Source organism: Cydia strobilella, chromosome 15 (genome assembly GCF_947568885.1).
Source record: "Cydia strobilella chromosome 15, ilCydStro3.1, whole genome shotgun sequence".
Taxonomy (NCBI): Eukaryota; Metazoa; Arthropoda; class Insecta; order Lepidoptera; family Tortricidae; genus Cydia; species Cydia strobilella.
In genome coordinates, this window is record NC_086055.1 from 3,527,215 (window position 1) to 3,542,658 (window position 15,444).

General features: G+C 35.9%; 1 protein-coding gene and 1 long non-coding RNA gene across 3 annotated transcripts in view; both read left to right on the plus strand.

Moving 5' to 3' along the window:
- The first annotated feature begins 234 nt into the window (after positions 1-234).
- LOC134747772 (connectin-like) overlaps positions 235-15,444 on the plus strand; it is a 108,151-nt gene continuing 92,941 nt past the window's right edge. Inside the window, exon 1 of one of the 2 annotated variants that reach the window (XM_063682409.1) lies at positions 235-553. The gene's annotated coding sequence lies outside the window, so the exon portion shown is untranslated. The remainder of the gene's footprint in view (positions 554-15,444) is intronic. The other variant, XM_063682408.1, reaches the window with a different exon arrangement.
- LOC134747791 (uncharacterized) overlaps positions 11,517-15,444 on the plus strand; it is a 329,663-nt gene continuing 325,735 nt past the window's right edge. The window contains exon 1 of the long non-coding RNA XR_010128360.1: positions 11,517-11,607. This is a non-coding gene — a long non-coding RNA (uncharacterized LOC134747791). The remainder of the gene's footprint in view (positions 11,608-15,444) is intronic.

Here is a 15,444-nt window from a genome sequence, read left to right on the forward strand (position 1 = left end):
CGAACCAAAGGGCCGTGAACCCACGGTGAACATCAAGGTCTATCAAGGCCGAAGACATCCTAGCAGAACGTACGAACGTAAACCGGCATGTCAAGACATGGTAGTAATATACCCTGTCCTAAAACTTTCATCCGAAAACTTATTCTCTTCTCTTGCCCTTTCATCGAAGATTAAATTAATCAAACCAATTTCTGTTCAAAAGAGGTACCTAGCCCTTAAGTAAGAGTACGAACACTTCGTTAACCTTACCATCAAAGTATGCAAAATAGATCGACGGCATTAACTATAGTCCCTTCCAAATAATTTAAGCTTAACATTAAATTCACTTTGTTCTTAGCACCTCCACGTTGGGAGCTACGCGTTTGGTACAGTTATGAGTCGGAGACTGCGCGAATTCAGTACCCCGCGAACCTCCGTACAGAACGGCCGTGTTGTGTCAGTGACGTACCAATCTGCGCTTTGCGCGGCAAATGTGATTTAAAAAAAAACGGTGAGTGCGGTGTTCCATTGTTTTTTTATTCGGTGTCCTGTGGAAGTGATGGCCATAATTGTCGTAAGCTTTTGAATTCTCTCGAGTTTTTCGCCGTTTTTCGGCAACAAAGCGGCGTAAGGGCTTATTAAAACGTTGTGATGATAACTTGGGAATTTCGTGATGAAAAAGATTGAATTTTTGAATGGAATTTCTTCGTTCAGCCTGTAGCATGTACCTACATAAATGTTTTTGAGCTTTGGGATAGCGAATTAGTATTTAAGTGGGTAAATTGTAGAGATAATTTTCGATCTAAAATTTCCAACATTATTGAATAGAGTGACTTTCTATACAGTGTAGGTATACATGAAAGTCTATGAAAGTAATATACAACAAAAAGCAGTCAAAACCTACACTTTAAAAGAAAAATAATATCTATACATATAATAAAGCGGAAGACGGTCGAAAGTCTGTACATGGAAGATATTCTAAAAAAAATTGGCTGGGGATACTTAGAATCGATAACAGAACACATTCCAACAGTTTTTAGAATTTTTGTCTGTTTATCTGTTTGTCTGTTTATCTGTTTGTCTGTTTATTTGACCGCGCATAAAACGAAAACGGCTGAACGGATTTTGATGCAAACTTTACTAATCTGTCGAAAAAATCCACGGCCAGGTTATAGGCTATAAAAATTTGAGAAATTTTACCCCTAAGGGGGTTAAAAAGGAGATGAAAGTTTGTATGGGGTTCAAGATTTATTTTAAGCTAGCAATTTGAAACTTCGTAAGAAGATATATTATTGAAATACAAGAAAACTAATTTCAGCGTTTTTGAAAATTCATCCCCTAAGGAGGTGAAATAGAGGTTGAAAGTTTGTATGGAGATCAATTTTTTTTTAGTGCGTTACTTGAAACTGTATAATGGGCATATTATTATAATACAGGAAAAGTTATTTTAGCGTTTTCAAGAATTCGTCCCCTAACAGGGTTAAAAGGGGGTTGAAAGTTTGAAACCATTACAAATGCTTTGAAACTTCTTAGAAAGGTATGATAGACGATTACAAAAAAACTAATTTTGACGTTTTTGGAAATTTAACCCCTCAGGGGTTGAAAAGGGGATGAAAGTTTGTTTTGGGGTGCAAATTTTATTTTAAGCTAGGAACTTAAAACTTTGCAAAACGTTAATTATATTAAAAAGCAAGAATTTTTTTTCAGCGTTTTTAAAAATTCATCCCCCATGGTGGTGAAAAAGGGGTTAAAAACTTTATCTTGATAACTATATCAATTTAGCTACTAGGCCAAGTTAGGTATCGTATTTGTATAAATCGGGTATGCCGAATTTATTTATGATATCAAAATGACACCATTCCCGAGTGAAAACACAAAAATTATGAAAAAAACTTTTTTTTAATTTCTCTTTACGCTTAAACCGCTAAACCGATTTAGATAAAATTTGGTATAGAGATAGTTTGAGTCCCTTGGAAGAACATAGGGTAGTTTTTATCCAAAAAATGGAGACTGCGTTTGCATGGAGAAGCGGCCGTGCCCTTTCCTCTTAATAATGGTCACGAAGGTGGGTACTTTAAAAAAAAACATTTTTCAGTAAATGTCAAACGATTTGGGACTTATACGCGTTACCATGCCTTCCCGAAAAAAATCGAATCTTTCGCGAAAGTCTCGCAGGCAGGTCGCTTCGCTTTCGGCTGACACGGCAAGCCAGCGCGAGTCTCGATTGTGATCCCAAATACATCGTACGCAATACATATGTAGGCGCAGATCCTGACGGAGTGTGGCGCCGGAGAAGCCGTGTTCATCCTGCGTATCCCCCTCATTCCGGGCAACTTCCCGTTCCGCTTCAAGCGCCTACAAGTCCCTGTGAGCGTCTGCTTCGCTATGACCATCAACAAATCGTAGGGGCAGACGCTACGCAGTTGCATTTCCCACTCCGAAAACAAAAAAAAGGGGCAAACGCTGCCCGCCGCCGGCGTCATGCTTAGACTAATTTGTCTGGAGGACCGATTTTGATGGTAACACCCAAATATTCCGAAATACGTTTTTCCGATTTTTATAACCACGACTTTCATAATCCCGATTATTTATAAGTCCGAAATATCAAAATTACGATTTTTAAAAACACGATGGAATAAAATCACGAATGTGCTATTTTCGAAAACTTTAAATCCGATTGTCACTTGACAGAAAGCTTAAAGTTCCGATTTTAGACTTTTCTGAAAATATTTTTTTCCGAATTCCTAAATTCCGAAAAATCATTGTCCGATCGGAAATAAAATAATTCGGTATTCAGAAATTCGGTTTTTTACAAGATCGGAAAAATGAAATCCGTGATATTCAAATGAAGACTCACGTTTTAGTAATTATTACGGGTACCTGTCGTGCCGCGTCATGTTAAATTCGGCATAAAATATCGTTGACATAAAAATTCGGCATAAATAAATTAGACAGAACTGCGAACCCGAACTGTTGCTAGAAGTGGGTTAGGTTAAGTTAGAACTGCGACCCCCAAGAAAACGAACTGTTGCCAGAAGTGGGTTAGGTTAGGTTAGAATTGCGACCCCCAAGAAAACGAACTGTTGCCAGAAAAGTGGGTTAGGTTAGGTTAGAACTGCGACCCCCAAGAAAACGAACTGTTGCCAGAAAAGTTGGAATATTTAAAATAGGAATCACGTTAATTCGGAATAAGAGCAATTCCGAATTCGTGATTTTGAAAATCGTAAATGTTAAATTCGGTGTTTGCCACCATCGGAATTGTTATAGTCGGAATTATGTAGTTCGGAATTTACAATATTCGGCTTTTTGGGTTTTCGGAAATATAAATCTTCATCATTCGTAATTATTCAATTCAATTTATTTATTTCAGGCAAATGCCCATATAATTTGTTAGTAATACAATTAAATTAATCTTAATATGCTAATGTTAGTAAACACATTAATTATGACAGTGGGAATTTTGATGGGTCGAGCATTTAAAAATCGGAATGTGAAAATTCGACATTCTAAAATTCGGAATAAAAAATTTCGGAATTATGTAGTATTATTTGCATAGGTACAGTCAAGGACGTAAAAATACAAAAATGGTACTGTATCGTTCGATATACACCTAACTATGCCGTTTAAATCACGTCAAAAATTTGAATAAGGGCAAAAAAATATTCATTTTGGAGTGTAATTTTATTTAGTGGTAGCAAAGAGAATATATTATAGAGCGGTACTGTCATAGTAAATTTTGTAACCACAGTAAATTCACTGCCATCTATAGATACACTTTAAAACTAAAAATGAAGATTTATTAAAATACGATAAAATGTATTTAAATATGGATAAATGATCTTTTTTATTTGCATTAATTATTTTTATTATTTTGACCCATGTTCTTTCACTGATATGCGTTAAAATTGTTAAATAATAACAAACGAAACCGTCAACGCCCTCTATACAAGAGTAGGCATAAGGTAGTAGCGACATCTGATCGAGAATCAAATTTTCGTGATTTTCGAGGCACGTTTTTTCCTTAGACTGTATCCATCTATTACGGAGTTATATCTATCTTTGGTGGTAGGTACCTAATTGTAAAATATTTTATCTGGACTACAGTCCTCTAGCGTATCCATCTGTCAACTTTACTTTAAGTTCTGTCTCCAGGGGACAGGGAGATAAATTAGGGGTGAATTAGCCGCTTACTGACACAGACCGAATTCCACGCAGGCGAAGCCGCGGGCACAGCTAGTCTAAAATAAAACGTTAAAGCTACTTTTATTACCTAACACCTTTTAATAATTTTAAAATAAACGTTATAATTTTATATTTCATAAAGATGAAAGGGGCTAGAATGAAAATAAAAAGCTCGCGAAATCTGTCAGCATCACTGAGCATCACTTCGCCGTCTCCAATTACCGTGGTTATTTAGTACCTACAAGGCTCTTTTGTACCGCGTTTTGCAAGTCTATTAATTATTTGACTAAATTAGCATATAATGAAAATGCCGTTATATTTATACATTAGTTATGAAAACGTCTGAAACTGTAGTTTTGTAGAAAAAATAATTATTCCATGTTTTTACGTAAACTATAATTTTATATAAGTATACAAATATTTTTAGGTTTGAATATATCAATTTATTACGAGTATATCATGAAATCGAAAGTATTTCAGTACATACACAGGTATCTCTATATATTAAAAGTCAATTTAAATATGATTTTGATATATATACTGAACACGCTATTCCCTTCTTATGCAAAAATTCTATAGATATATGTTTCTGTTAATTTTATTAATTAGGTTCATACAGTCATATATTATACCTGCTTATTTTACTAACAACCGTATTTTTATATCTCTTATCTTACTGAGCTCTATAGTAAAGTAAAAATTTAGATTATTTAGATTATTTTTCTAGGTTAAATTTTTTAAATAACACACTATGTACCTAATAATAATAATTTAAAATATCTTTGAAATTTTATCTATCTATTTTACCTTACTTTAGGACTTGTACAATATTTTCTTCCTTGTATTAGGCCCACTTGCACCATTTCACTATCCCGGGGTTAACTGGTTAAACCTAGTTACCATGGTGGCGGTTTAACCGCTTAACCCTGGGTTATTGAGATGCCGCAAGTGGGTCTTAGTCAGAGCCGTTACGCACTGTCGACTAGCTGCTGCCGGCGACTTGGTTTCACGGCAAATAAAACATAATATAATCAACTAGGGCCAGCGCATGCATGCATCACTAAAACATGTTGTGTTTTTCACTATATTCGAGAGGGAGACGGATACAAATACGTCATCTCGACAGTTGCTCTCCGAGTGAACGTTTCCATTTGAACCCGTGTTCCTAGTGGTCGCCGGCGACCAGCAGTGGCTTGTACGCAGCGAGTCGCCGAGTCGCCCGGGCAACCGGCGACCAAAGTACGTAAACGCCTATATTATAAACTATAGAAAGTCACAGTCGCCGTCGACTGAGTCACCGGCGACCAATCGACAGTGCGTAATAGCTCTAACACATTAATGCCATATTAACAACAAAGATAACACTTATTCAATATGAAATCTCGCTGAATAATCTCTGTAACCATTCAAAAACTGTTCTACAAACTTATCTTTCACATTTTCTTGCAGTAATTTCATTTTAAGAGGCGACTCCAAACACGCTCTTCTTTTTCCCGTCTGGCATTCTGCATTTCCCACGAGGTTTTTCTATTTTCTGATAAAAAAACTACCTTTTATCCTTAGTATATTTAGTTTTGTAAGCGTGTATTCTATTATACATTTGTATAGCTGTTTTTCCGATAGTGTTTTATATGTAAGTTGAATTAAAAAAATATATACCTATAGGTATATAGATACGTTGGTGCAATTTGTTTGTGGGTACACAATCTTATTATAGAGCTATAAAGCATGGCCTATATTTTTACGCCTGCTCAATATTATCTATGACCATAAGAAATATTGGACCGGCCGAGGTGCTCAAAAATATCTAAAAACGTACTCTAGCACCTTGACCATAGACTCCATAGAGGCATGTTTAAATATTTGTGAGCGCTTTGGCCTCTCCGATATCTGATGGCAACTGTACAAATAAAATATCGAACCTGTAAAATTACTTCCATATCGAAGCGCCTGAAATTATGATTACGCTGTATTATTGAGTTACTCGGAACTCGCATTGCAAAAAAATACTTCCATATCGCAGCGCCTGAAATTATGATTACGCTGTATTATTGAGTTTCTCGGAACTCGCATTGCAATAAAATACTTCCATATCGAAGCGCCTGAAATTATGATTACGCTGTATTATTGAGTTTCTCGGAACTCGCATTGCAAAATAATTAGGTTTTTACAATAAATTGATACCTATGTTTTCCCGGAACACTTTGGTTGTGTATAGGACGAGTTCCTTATTTATCGTTTCACGGATTTTCTGTAACATAACGGTCAATTCGAACAACGTGATAATTACGATTACTAGATACGAGAACAATACGAGATCTAATAGATACGTTATAGTTTAGTTCTCAACTAGTTATCTTTTGCAGTTCGATTCGAGAAACCAATTGTCATTTAACTTGCATAGCTTGCCCTGTCAGTCCCTAGAATTGTGTCATTTTTTTGTTTTTTAATGCCCTGGATGCCAGCCCTTTAAGCCAAATCTCATAGAAAAAGGGGCAAGCTATGATGGCGCCATCTCTGCAAACCTTTGACAGTTGCCAACCCCATTATTGTGACGATTTGTCAAATTTGACATGACTTTCTTAAATATCTCGTTATCGTTTCTGCTTCATATCTAGTGGATATTTATAAAGTTGATATCTAGATCATTGTTCGAATTGGCCCGATAGTCTAATCGGTATGAGAAGTTGCTATCAACTGTTTGCCTTCAAACGGACCGTTTGCTTTTTGTCTCCAAAGTATAAAATAAGAAGGTAAAACTCTACCCAATACCCTTACGGGGGACTAACGTCAACAACCAATCACTAAAATACCCAATATTGTACGGAGCGTCAAGATGTAAAGGCGGGATTCCACCAATGTGCGGCACTGTGCGGCACAAGCATATTCAGTACAAAAATGATTGTGCCGCACCGCCGGTACCGCCGCTGGAATCCCGCCTTAAAGATGTCATGTGCGCATGTTTTCGTCAGATTGCGCAACTAATTAGCAAAACTCGTGCATGACTCGCTTAAAGTGCTCGATTTATGCCAAACTACGCAACATATTCGCTAGATTCGGACGCATCTACATATAAGTAGGCTCGATAATCCGAAATCTATTCGGATTTCGTTCCTTTCATACGTTGAAGGATAAGCTCGTGTGTTTAGAAATAGCTACTACACATTCAGTGCCTGCGCGACCTACGTGCTACGAGAAAAGCTGATAACACGAAAAATATGTAGCGAATAGCGCCTACAAACAAGAGAACCCGCCTAGCGCGTCGCCGGCAATGAATGTGTTAAGTAAAATAGTACATTGTGCAATGTGGGGACTGGGGGGGTAAGTGTAACGAGGTCTTTAGATGCACGACAGCCGCAGGCTGGATTGCATTAAAGACTCGAATTTGCAGTATTCTTAACCCCCGGAGTTACACACAATGTTTTTCATCACACTTGCGAAGAACAAACTAAATTTTAAGCGAAATAATTCTTAAATACGGTGGCATTTCAAACATTTGTCCGCCATTTTGAAATTTTTTGGCAGGCATCGAAGGAACAGACCCATCGGCATTCAGCCACAATTGAAAATTGGGTTAAAATATTTATAACGGCTATTAAATTAAACTAATTAAATATTTTTATACATAAACAAATATATTAAGTTATAAAGCTCAGTATTTTATAAGTAAAACTCATCTATACCTAGTTAATTCAGATGAATAAGTTACATAATTTAAAAAAAAAGCTAAACTCACGACTCTCACGAGTGAGTTATAGCTTTTTTTTTTCACAATCCATAAGAAGGAAGGCCTTTGTCCTTCAGTACACCTGCATGAACTAAGATCTTTTTCGAGCAAGTGTGACGAAAAAAATATAATCCTTAAAACCTATAAACAGATGATGATCGACGACATAATTATGACTTACGTGTTAATATCGCCGACATATGGGAAACCGAGTGGCATCTGCCCTTGTACTGGAATTCGCATTACTTCCCTTGGGAGCGGTTACTAATGGCCGGGTAGGGAGGTCAAGCCCAAAAATGTGCATAACATTTAAATGACGTGCGTTTAAGAGGATAGTGGATGACCACTTCTCAACAACACGATACAAAATAAATGTAATCCTTATTTTCCTCCCTGGATATTGACATTATATTTAAATCGTCGCATAAATCGTCTGCAATAGACGCAAAAGCCTGTGATGATATGATGTGATTGACATTATGAAAAATATTTTTATACATTTACTTCACTGGATTCGAGGAAGGCGAAATCCCCATCCTATTCTTTCCTTTTCTTCCTATTCTTATGACGACCGGTCTGGCCTAGTGGGTAGTGACCCTGCCTGTGAAGCCGATGGTCCTGGGTTCGAATTCCGGTAAAGGCATTTATTTGTGTGATGAGCACAGATATTTGTTCCTGAGTCATGGGTGTTTTCTATGTATTTAAGTATTTATATATTATATATATCGTTGTCTGAGTACCCATAACACAAGCCTCCTTAGGCTTACCGTGGGACTTGTGTAAGAATGTCCTATAATATTTATTTATTTATTCTGGTTAAAATTCAGGCCTGCCGCGAACCACGTTCGACGTGTTGTCTCCCTGTCACACTTACGTACAAATTTACAAGTGTGACAGAGAGGCAACACGTCGAACGTGGTTCGCGGTAGGCCCTCTGGTTCTTTCTGATTAAGCTAGCGTAAATGTCTAAACAACTGGCCGGGAGAAGCGCTAAATCGGGAGTTATGGAGCCAGAGGAGGCCTTTGCCCAGCAGTGGGACACTCAAGTAGGCTAAAAAAAAATGTCTAAAGGTGTAGTTCGGATATCAGCTGCAGCTGCATTACTGTTGCGGTGTCGTTTCCGCCTCTTTATCTATCAATTTATTTTATGAAATGAGTGACGGAATAAACGTTATTATCTCGGCAGTCGTGGCGTCCAGCGTAAATGCCACCCATTTACGTAGGGACCAGCGTAAATATTTAGTATTAGTATGAGAAGGCGATTTCGCGCGGGTCCTCCACTTTCGTCGCTCCGACGTTTCGAGGACGGCATTTATTTCATGTAAAAATTTAGGACATAATTATAATACCTATATCTATTTTAACTAAAATAATTATTTATGTATATTCCTTTCAATTCATGTTGACATTATAAAACTGCAAGATGTGAATTCGATTTCATATTAACTATTGTCAACGTCCCATGGCTGTGAGTCACAAATATAGATACATTTTCTACAACCAAAAGAACTGAGCATCAACTGTAACATGAAGTTTGGTACAAAAGTTATCATGGTCTTATGTTAGCATTAAACTTTTCAGAACTAGCAATAAATCAAAACTAAGTTGAAGTAACACAGAAAGTAGCCATGCTCAATATCTGTAAGTTAAAGGATTGTGCTAGAGATATTATACGTAAAAGTTCAGGAAATAACTAAAATTGTAGATTTTTTTACCCAAAGAATTGATTATAATGTTTCTTTAGCCTACCTATGCAACTATGTTTTTTTTATGAAGCGAAAACGTCTGTGAGCGTTACTCCAAATTTATAAATTAAAGGTAAAAGAAGGAAGGAGGAGTCCTGCCGGAGGTGTAAATTTTTCCATTTTTTCTTTAATTTATAAATTTGAACTATGCTTTTCTTTGGCAGCCAAAATAGCAAAACGGATTTGGTAAGTTATGAGAGTCACAAAAGCAAGTCTTAATTATTGTTTTTTTTTGTTAGCAAAATACTGCGTAATTTAATTTATTTGTAAATAAGTTTAGCCTTTGCGAATTTTACGTATATATATTACCTATTTAACTGATAGGGAACACAAATATTAACATTTCCGCAGATCTATAACTAGCTCCCGATTGAATCTTTGTGAAGGTATTTTTTGTCGTATAAAATATTTAATTTAGTAATGCACAATAGAAGAAATTTTGTGCAAAAAATTACATCCATTTCATTCGTTTCTACCCATCCAACATACTCTCGGCCTGCAAACAAAACTCAAAAGCGATCCGCAATCACATTACACATAACTCATAACAATGTAACGTAACTCGGCCACTCTTAACAAAATTGTTCCGCCTGCGTTACCGCTCAGAACCAAAAAGTAGTAAGTCCCAACGAACAGGATAACGAAACGACCTTTCGATTTGAGGGAATTCGTTGGAATTTGTTCGAGTTTTTCACGTCCATAGGCAGCCGAATAGTTGGAGCTAGTGTTGTTCTGTTACAATAATTTCATTTAAAAATGTTATTTTAGTCTGTAATATTGTTATTCACTAACTTTTGTTGTCCGTAATTTACAATTTAAATAAAACTAGTAGTTCGCCCCGAACTGAGAACTCGCGGTTCGCCAAAAACTATATAGAGCGATTGAATTTGTTGCACCTATTCGTACTTACTACTTAGTCGGCAATGGATTGCAAATCGCGTGCGATTTATTGCAAGATCTGTGGAGCCCTTAACTGATAGATGTACGTCACCATAGAGATTGAAATAAACTGTATCTGTGGTAAGCCGTAATGTTTCTTGTCAGATATCAAATACCTCTGAAATACCTATATTATGTTCAGTTTATTACGTTTTTATGTAGCTAATTATTTAAAAATGGTAAATTTAAAAACAATATTATAAAATGTGTAAGCCGAGCACTTTAATTTGATACCAAACTCGAGTATAATTTCTTGCAAATAAAATGACCAGAATAGCAAGACCCCTCACAAACAGCTTTTTAGCCTTCTAAGCTCTTCTAGCTCAATAACTTCTTGGCCGAGCCAGCTCATAATTTAATGACTAAAATATAATGCCCTCAACTACACGTTTACCCAATTTCATTTAAATTTGAACAAATTTACTTACGTTAATGTCCGTCAAACTATCCTCTAAAAGTTCAGCTTAAAAACATCAAAATGCCGGCACGTGCCCCTAGCCAGCCGTGTGTTCCAAGATGAATGCCGTGTGTTCGCTTCGCTTCGCTCGCTCGTTCGATTATTTCTGTGTTCAAATTATACACGTTAAATAACGGAGAAGAAATTGTCAACTGTTTAATAACGACACTACTTATTTTTCAGTATTCTTGAACTGCGCGCTCAAATATAGCATAGATATATTTTTTATGTGTTCTCCTCTATAGGGAGCATTTCAACATATTCGATTGGGGAATTCGTAACGTAATTTACCAACACGTAGTATGTTAGTTAAAGTAATATTTAACTGGTAACAAACTCACCACGACCTCAGGGTCAAAAATTTTTTCGTTGTCTTGTTTCTGATCACTCTGCCACGCTTCTATTTCGTCTTTTATCAAATAAATAAAAAAAGTTGAGTGCAGTCTTCTAGCTGTAGATTAAAATTCCCTTGTCAAAAATTAAAAACTAAATTTCATCCCATACAAAAAACTCCACTCCGTCACATTTTTTGGGGACGAAAAACAACACAACGAATAGAATTTTGACCCCCCTCCCTAGTCGCAGCAAATGGCCGAACGTAAAGGGAACAATGTTGGGTTACGTGAGCGATTGATGAATAGCCATCACTTAGCCAACTGTTTTTTTGGTGGCGCGAAGTCAATTAGAGCTTTTTTGATGGTGGGCAATTTGGGCTGCTTGGTTTCTGTCAACTGATATCAGTATCGTTCTCGGTTGCCGGCTGATAATTAATAGTTATTGGTTGCACACGAGAAATGATAAGTTCAAGCGTTCTTTTAGTAATAATGTAAAATTATCGTGATTAAAATGTCATCAACATAAAATCCAATACAACGTTTCTAACATACTATTTAGGAATATTTTTTACTGACAAACGTTAAAAATTCGTTAGAAATAATGAATTAAGTATACTTTGTTTGTTGTTAAAATTAAGCTATGCCTCTTGCTTTGTATAGAACAGAATAGTTAGCTTAATACAATACATCCTTGCTACAGGATTTCTAAAACCACTCCGACATAAGCCAATCTGTAACGACGGCAAGCCACGTCGAGCGACGTCGTGTGACGTCGTGTGACGTAAAATGGCGTGACGTTAACGGTCCAGTTAAAGGCGAACACTGTTCCATGCATAAGCCATTGGAACTAGTGAATTTGGGATTTATTACGCGAAGATACGGTAAATAATTGAATGAGTTGTTCTATGACTGGTATTCGGGGATGTGTGGTGGTGGCAGCACTGTCAAATGTTGCTTAGTGAAGTTGCAGGACAGAAATGTAACTTTATTGTTTGGGATGTTACATTATCCATTAGCTATTTAATTATTATATCATAACCTTAGTAGCTTAGTAGCTTATTTACACATAAAATTATATTACAAATGAAATAGGTAGGTGGGAAGTAGGGGAGATCGGGCTAGAAGTTATTATTTTTAGTTAACCACAAATTTTGTTAAGAATACTTGATTTCAGTATTTATACAATGTAATCAAAATCAACGTACATAACTAACTTACGTAAAAATATTGTAATCTGGGTTATTCTATGTAAGATTTTTTTATTATAATTTTTTTAATGCCTAAAGTCGGATAGTATATTTTTGTTTTTAGAGATTTTTTTAATTGTCAATGTGCCCATAATACTGGCTACATTCCCCCTCTGAATGGCAATTTCGATTCTCCAATTGTGCTATATAGATCATTTTGCGACTAAAAGTGATCTAATCGTCATATCTGGGTCATTTAGCGACTGACCTCATGAACCTGTCCCGGACCGAACACAATAAATCCTTATCTCGTAGAATATTGAAAGGCTACGTAACTACGTAATATCCTCACGATATTGGAAAAGATAAACTAGGTTTGGGCGGGTAGGTAAATATATTCAAGGACAATAAAAACTTTTACTGATTTTTTTAAAGAAAGTTTAAAACTTTTCATTGTTCAACGGAATAGAATAGAATTGAATTATTTATTGAAAAGATGAAAAGCAAACTAACAACTTAATAGGTCTCTGTGATTTGTAGAGCTTGCGAAGTCATTTTGAAGAATTAAAAAAAAGCTAAAAAGTCCGTATTTTGTAAAATACTTTATGACATTAACAATACAGCGCCATTTGTAACCATCGCTTTTACGTTGACCTTATTGAGCGCACTAACAATTCGCCTTTGGCAATTCACAAACGTAAAAACTTCTGTAAATTGACGACGCCGTTCGAATACGGCGGATTCTTACAATTAGCCTGCGACATATAGATTATCAAGATGTAATTATTATGGATTTGCACACCACAGATTTTGTTTGTTATCCTATTTTTTATTTAAGCTTTTACCTTCCTCTTTAAGTTCCGTTGTGAAAACTTAATAAAGAAAAGAATATATTTATAATTATCAAACTTTTTAGGATTTCCTCATACAAGAAAAGTGAATTTTCTCCTAGTTATTCCGCATCGTTTAAAAAATACATATATAACTTTCGACCACATGCGTAACCTGACAAAATTAGGAGGTTTTTGGCAATAAATTAAAGAAATGTTATACGAATTACCAGGATGTTACATTTATTACGTCAAAGCGTTAAAGTAAGTCAAATACCGCTTTGAAACGAGGTATTTTAATTCAAATATAAAATCTACTCAGAATCCGATTTCGAGATAAAATTTGAATTCAAACTTAACTAGCAAAGCTAAATAAAACTGCAAAATGCCGGTTAAATTTAAATATAGAAGATAAATGGAAATTCCGAGAAATCGCGGTGGATTGCGGGTCATTTGAGCTAGGTATCTTACTAATGAATCGAGACGATTTGGAAAGAAGATTTGTTGATTTTTGACCGACGACGACTACTAGGTTTGTCATGGGCACTATCATTTAGAGCTTTGAGCAAACAAACAAAACTAAGCATTTAGTCAAAAATCAACAACAAAGTCCGTATAATGGACTGCTAGTACTACTACGAATATAGTCTTATAGAAAAGTATTTTTTTTTTCTGTATGACATGGGTTTAGATGTAAAGCTTTGATTGGAAATAATGGGCAAGATACTAAATTTGATTGCTTTTAAGTTAAACTAACCATATATGGACTTATGGGTCTGAAATAAAGATATTTATTTAATTTTTAAATTACAATTATAGTACACAATTGTATTTCTTTTATAGGGTTCTACATTTTTATAAGAATTTGGCGAGTCAGTAAAAAACAACAACTTACTTCAGTACAACTACTCTACAACTTTGTTCAGAAGAAGTGACTTAGGGCGTTGTTGTTAGCTCGATCGACAATCATAACCTTCGTCTTGCTGCGATTTATCTTTAGACTGAAATCAAGACTAGTTAAGCAGGGATTCCATTTTTTCGATGCTAGTAGCAAACAGGGTGGTGTCATCTGCGTAACGCAAATTGGATATTGTATAGCCTCCAATAGTGATTCCGTCTGAAGTGAAATCCTCATGATGAGTTCCGTATAGATGTTGTACAGCAGTGGCGATAGAATGCAGCCTTGACGGAGCTCGGCACTCGGATGAAAGTGATTCGACAATACATCGTCCGTTCTCACTGAAGCTGTTCCTTGGTTCCTTCCTCATACAGTCTTCTAAAAAGGTGAAAAAGATGTTTAGGTGTTCCCATAGCCAGTAGAGTCTCCCAAAGTACTAGCCATCTTACCGAGTCGAACGCCTTTAAGAAATCAACAAAGCAAATATAGGTCGGCTTGTTGTACTCCCTGGCTTTTTGAATAATCTGGCGCACATTTAGGATCTAAACTATCATCTGAATCTGACACAATATCAATCGGGAGGCGATGACGGAAAAAAAAAATTTTTTTTTACATGTTCATGTCATCAACTGACGGTCTTTCCATCGCGATACAACCGACTGACTATTTTTTTAATTCATGATAGAATCTGACAAAGTATCAGCCGGGAGGCGATGACTGACGATATTTATGCTCCTGGCCCGCGGTCTATGCGAAATTCCGGTAACTTAAGAAACAATGGCGATATTTTGGTAAATATCGCCATTGTTTCTTAAGTATATATATGGTTATAGTTGTTCCAGTCATGCATAATATATTATATTGATAAAGGAGGATAAAGGAGTGCTTGACTCCATCGGCAAAAAAATTAAGTTACATGACTTAGTCATATGTTGTTCTCTGTAAATAGTTAAGATTTTTAAAATTTTCATATAGTAGATATGTTATATATTTAACGATTTTAAAGACGGGTTAGTCTGGTTAATCCTTAACTCATGTAACTTGAGTTAAGTGAGTTGCGCGTAACACTGCAGACTACTTTAAAAATATTTCGTATCCTAATTTCTATCCTTACTTAATAAGTAAAATTTTTCAGTACCTACTGAAATATAATTGACTTATTTGT